The sequence below is a fragment of the Felis catus genome, chromosome C2 (genome assembly GCF_018350175.1).
Source record: "Felis catus isolate Fca126 chromosome C2, F.catus_Fca126_mat1.0, whole genome shotgun sequence".
Classification (NCBI taxonomy): Eukaryota; Metazoa; Chordata; class Mammalia; order Carnivora; family Felidae; genus Felis; species Felis catus.
The window spans coordinates 1,781,983-1,788,314 of NC_058376.1; positions in this window are offsets into that span (position 1 = coordinate 1,781,983).

Sequence of the window (6,332 nt, forward strand, 5' to 3'; positions counted from 1 at the left end):
AGCAAGGTTTAAAGACGTGAAGCCGAGCCCCTCGCACGCTGACCTTCGGCTGCTGGTGGTTCCTTCTGCCCCTCCCCCTCTCCCGCCAGGGCGTGGGCCCCACGCCGGGCCGCTCCAGCATCTCCTGCCCGTTTGTGCCTCCGGGCCTCATGCCAGCCCCGGCGACAGCCGTCCTCCTCCTCTGGGGCGCACGCCTCCCCTTCCCCAGGCCACGCCTGACGGCCCACCCCATCCAGGTCCCCTAGAAATCGGCCAGAATCGCGTGTCCCACTCCAGACCAGCCCTATTCACACGGCGCGTTTGAAACAGAATAGCAAAGTCGCCTTTTCCCACACGAGGGGCGCCACATCCTTCCGGGCCTAGGAAAAAAGAGCCAGGCTTTATTCTACTCCTCCGAACTGTTAAAAATCCAGTTGAACAAAATGGAATTGTGGTCACCCCCGGGCTCCCCGCCCTATGAATGTCGGTGGCCCTGCCTGCCCAGTCGCTGCGACCTCAACGGCGCCCCTGTGTGAGTCGAGCCCATCTCACACGTGGCCTGCCTGCCCGAGGTCCTTCCTCTCAAGCCCGGTCACATCCGAGGGACGTCGGGCATCTTTCCACCAAACTGCTCTCCTTCCTCGGGGTCCCTTCCCTGTGCACTGTGTCTACACACACTGGGTGGCAGTCTCACTTCCCCTTCTTACAACCAGGGCTGGAAGTCTCTCATGGTGCCCTGTGTCCCCTCCATCCCCAGACCTCCAGCTGGGGTTCCCACTCACTCTAAAGGTACACACCTGTCTATGGGAAAAATTGTCGAGAAATAACTTCCAGGGGCGCCCGGGTGGCTCAGTCAGTTAAGCATCCGACTTTGGCTCAGGTCATGATCTCATGGTTTACGAGTTTGAGACCCGCGTCGGGCTCTCTGCTGTCAGCACAGAACGCCCTTCAGATCCTCTGTCCCCCCGTCTCTGCCCTTCCCCTGCTTGTGCTCACTCTCAAAAATAAATAAACTTGGGGCGCCTGGGTGGCGCAGTCGGTTAAGCGTCTGACTTCAGCCAGATCACGATCTCGCGGTCCGGGAGTTCGAGCCCCATGTCAGGCTCTGGGCTAATGGCTCAGAGCCTGGAGCCTGTTTCCGATTCTGTGTCTCCCTCTCTCTCTGCCCCTCCCCCGTTCATGCTCTGTCTCTCTCTGTCCCAAAAATAAATAAAAAACGTTGAAAAAATGAATAAATAAATAAATAAACTTTTTTTTCTTTTAAAGAAAGAGCTTCCAGGGGCGCGTGGGTGGCGCAGTCAGTTGAGGTCCGACTTTGGCTCAGGTCATGATCTCGTGGTTCGTGAGTTCGAGTCCTGCATCAGGCTCTGTGCTGACAGCTCAGAGCCTGGAGCCTCTTTGGATTCTGTCTCTCTCTCTCTCTCTCTCCCCCTCCCCTGCTCATGCTCTGCCTCTCTCTGTCTCTCCAAAACAAATAAATGTTAAAAAAAAATTAAAAAAAAAAAAAGAAAGAGCTTCCAGTTTTGGGACTGTTCTCTTTCACCTTCCTATTTATAGACGGCTTTGAGACTCAAGACCAAAACCATACATCATTTATCTAAGCAACTTGATGTCTGTTTCTAGAATATGCATGCACTTCAATGAGCTGACATCTAGTGGGTTTTGTTCTATCCCTTTTCAGTGGAAGGGATACCGTGAGAGTGTACCCTGGGTGTGTTTTGTCCGTTTCTCCTTCACCAGATCAGTCTTGGCATCCACGCGACCTGTCTCAAAATTAGGATGCTGCTAACCCCACAGGTCAGGTAGGGCCTAGCCCTCCCCCAACCACCTTCCGGGGGCGGTTCAGAGCAGGGAGTGAGCCCGGCTTCCAGCTTTTGGGGGTCTGTGTGGTAAACAGTGCAGAACTGTGCAAAGCAAGCCCACCAGCCCAGATCCAGAATTCGGGGCTCCCGGACACAAGTCGGTGGCTGGTCCAGAGCAGCAGGTGGCAAACACGGGGTGAGAAGAGAGGGAAGGTGTCAGAATGACCTGCGTGCAAGCCCACAGCTTCTCTAAAGGCCTGATTTACGGGGGGGGGGGGGGGCAGTTTAGATTTCTTTCTCAGTCAGCACGACTGTAGGGAAAGTCTGTTTGGACCCAGAGCCTGATTTTCAGCCCGCCGCCCCTGCACCGGGCGCCTGCTCTGGGAATGACTACGCTAGAGGAAGACCACCTCGTCCTTGACGTACTGATCAACTTTCCTGCTCCCCACGTTCCTTTACGACAAAACCCGTGACTCCTGCCTACACGCTGCTCTACGATCTCCCGAGCTTTCACAGGATGTCAAAAAGGATAGAAATGTGGGGGCACCCGGGGGGCTCCGTCGGTTAAGCCTCCAACTCTTGATTTCGGCCCAGGTCGTGATCTCACAGTTTGTGAGATCGAGCCCCACATCAGGCTCTGTGCTGACAGTGCACAGCCTGCTTGGGATTCTCTCTCTCCCTCTCTCTGTCTCTCTCCCTCTCCCTCTCTCTCTCTCTCTGCCCTACCCTCCCTCAGGTGCTCTCGCTCTCTCAGGATAAACATTTTAAAAAAGCATATAATTCTGGTAAAAACTGTTCATTCTCCGGAGCACTTCCTTCCCTGTGAAGACCGTGTTTCCCGGACAGCTGTCCTAACCTGGGCTCAAAGAAAACTCTCTTTCTTTCTTTTAGAGATTCTCAAGTTTTGTTCACTTTTGTTCACACCAAGTATCTCGGTGGGCCTGGGATGTCTCGGCCTTGACCCTGAAAGTCCTCCCTCCCAGGAAATCATGCAGTCCAGGCAAACCTGGACGGTTGGCCACCTCTGACATGGGTGTTTCTTCCACACCATCAAGCGAGTGACTCAGTTCTCTGAGGACACTGACTGCATGTCCCACAAATCGAACTTGATTCTGATACCAGATACCTGGACGTGGCATCAGATGCCACAGGTGAGGGGCTCAGTCCCACGGAACTGCTTCCCGGCCTTCAGATGCAATTCCAGGTTGTCACCTGTGCTTCAGGTAATTGGCTACAGATCAGAGATCCCTTTAATTTGCTAGGGTGGTTCACAGAACTCAGAACAGCTCCCGCTCTGGATTACCGGCTTATTGCAAAGGATGTGAACGAACAGCCAGATGGAGCGACGTGTACCAGGAACGGGGGAGGGGTGTGGGGCTTCTGCATCCTGGGGGCCACTCTCCCCACACCTCCACACGGTCCCGGACCCAGAAGTTCCCCCAACCCCAGTCCTTTGGGGTTTTTATGGAGGCTTCATTACACAGGCATGATTAACTTGTTGGTCACTGGTGACTATCCAACCTCCAGCCCCTCCCCGCTCCTCTCTCCTCCGTCAGTGGGGTGGGATTGAAAATTCCAGCCTCTGCTCACAAGGTTGGTCCCCAGGCTTTGGTGCTTTCCAAAAGTCCCCCTTTGTTTTTTTTAATTTTTTTTTTTCAACGTTTATTTATTTTTGGGACAGAGAGAGACAGAGCATGAACGGGGGAGGGGCAGAGAGAGAGGGAGACACAGAATCGGAAACAGGCTCCAGGCTCTGAGCCATCAGCCCAGATCCTGACGCGGGGCTCGAACTCACGGACCGCGAGATCGTGACCTGGCTGAAGTCGGACGCTCAACCGACTGCACCACCCAGGCGCCCCAAAAGTCCCCTCTTTAACAGAAACTCAGATGCACTTGAAAGGATTGTTATAAGTAACAAAAGATACCTTCATCACTCTTGCTATCCAGAAAATTCCAAGGGTTTTAGGAGCTCTGTGCCAGGAACATTAAGACCAAATGTCAATTTTTGATCCTATCCTATATCCCCACGACCCTGGCACCCCCCACCCTGCCACAGACCTGCACCCGTGGGGGGCACCTGGCTTTGGGTTCCTGACTTCTATTGTAAATGCTGTGTGAGGGCCTCTTGCTGTATATGACCTGGGACCCTTTACTTGGGCAGGTGGGGGAACTAGAAAGGTCCATGCTGGCAGCACTGGCAGCTCAGGGGGCTCAGCCTGGCCTGCACCTGCGGAGCGTCAAACGTCAGTGTCCCTCTCAGGCTCGGGCTTCATTGCTGGGGTGGGGGGAGACCGCCTGCAGCACGGCCTGTAAGTGCGCCCCGGCCGTGTCAGTGCGCAGCGGGCCGGGTGGAGACTCGGTGACCCAGAGCCCCGCTTCTCAAAGGCTGTTTCCTCACCGCAGGCCCAACTTCACCTGCGCATTTGTTAGAGACGCAGACTCTCGGCCTGGCTGTAGACCTGCTGAGTCAGGGGCTCTGCGGTGAGCTTAACAGTCTGGCTTTGTCCTGTTCTGCATGTGCTTCTGATGCATGATTGAGAAGCACTGGGCGAAACCGGAGGACGAGTCTAATCATGGACATAACGGTGGGGTGTGTGGGCGAGGAATACAGGTGTGTGCAGCGGGGAGGCCCCCTCGGGAGGGGTCGGCCCTGCTTGGGCGCCTTCTCTGGCAGGGCCGGCTGAAGCCAGGCCTGAGCTGATACCCCGAGGCAGTTTCTGGAAACACGGACTGTAGAATTGGTTGCCCTCAGGCCCTGTCCTGGCTGTGACATATTCCCGATAGTTTCCCAACGATCCTCTTGAGAACTTCGCACCTTGTGCCCGTGGGATGGAGAGGAGTTGGAGGGGACTCGGTTGAAGCCCCGCCTCCAAGTCTAGCCCTGCCTCTGGCTGGCGGCGTGGCCTTGAAAAAGCTGTTTCCTGTCTTGTCAAATTATGGGTGGAGGGTCACTAGAGCCCCCTCTGCCCGCTTCTGAGGACTCTGAGAGGCTGACACAGAAAAACACTTTAAGAATCGAGACCGCTCACAGGGGATGGCTGACCAGAGTGTTCCGGGTCTCACGCCTCAGTCCAGGCCCCACACGGCAGGAACCAGGACCAGCTCCAAAACCCAAGCAGGTAAGAGCCCCTTGTAGCTCTCTCTGGAGTCGCCGTGCGTCCAGGTAACATCCCTTGATCCGGCCATGGAAAATGGGCTCTGTCCATCCCTCCCTCCGCCCCAGAGGCCCTCGGAGCCCCCGCCTACCCAAGAGCTCCTAAGATCCCTCCAAGGCCATCCAAAGTCCCAGGCCCTCAAGTGCTCCCTGTGTCCTCAGCTGATCACAGAGATCTAATGTGTTACCTGCTTCAGGTAGTAGCTTTGCTCTTTTTTTACAGGGCCTTTTGGAAGTAATTCCTTAACTTACTAAGAGGAATGTACTCTTTTTTTTAATGTTTATTAATTTTTGAGAGAGAGAGAGAGAGCATGCGCATGTGCACCAGCATCAGCTGGGGAGGGGCAGAGAGAGAGGGAGAAAGGGAATCCCAAGCAGGCTCTGCACTGTCAGCACGGAGCCCAACACACAGCTCAGTCTTAGGAACCATGAGATCTTGACCTGAGCCCAAACCAGGAGTCAAATGTCCAACCCGCCAAGCCACCTAGGTGCCCCAAGAGGAATGTACTCTTGATGACAAATAAAATCAGATGGCAGGCACACTGACCACAAATAAAAACAACTCTGGTGAACATGCCCAGCAAGCCACTCCCATATGCACAACTCCAGGGTGGGGACCCTGGAAATGTGGCATCACCACGGCTCTGGATTCCACCCAATGACCAGTCTGGTGTTGGAGGACAGCCTTTCCCATCGTGCAGGATTTGACCATCACTTCCCCTAAATTGATGCCGTTGTGACTGTGCGGTCTGATTCTTTGGCTATCTGTCTTAGAAAAATCATACGCTCTTTTAAAAAATTTTTTTTAAGTTTATTTATTTGTTTTGAGAGTGCGTGCACATGAGCCAGGGAGGGGCAGAGAGAAGGCGAGACAGAATCCCAAGCAGGCTCCACGCCATCAGCACGGAGCCCGATGTGGGGCTGGAATCCATGAGCTGTGAGATCATGACCTGAGCTGAGATCAAGAGTCGCAGACTCAACCGACTGTGCCACCCGGGCGCCCCAGTCATATGCTTTTAATTGCACGTGGCCAAGAGGAGTCATTCCGTTTCTCTGAAAAGTTATCGTGGGTGTGCTTCTCCTGATGCTGCTTGAGTCTCTCCTGGAAGCTTAAAGCTCTTTGACAACTGAATGCAATTGAAGTAACGCTGCCACTTCCTCCCCGCTTTCAAAACAGGAAATGGACTCCAGATGCCAAGTATTTTTTGAACATCCATGTTGTTGAAATGTTGCAGAACACAGTTGGGTTTTAAAATGCTACTGCTGGGTATTAAAAAAAAAAATGCTATTGCTGGGGCGCCTGGGTCGTTCAGTTGTTGGTTGAGCACTCAACGCTTGATCTCAGCTCAGCTCTTGATCTCAGGGTCATGAGCTCAAGCCCCACGTTGGGCTCCACG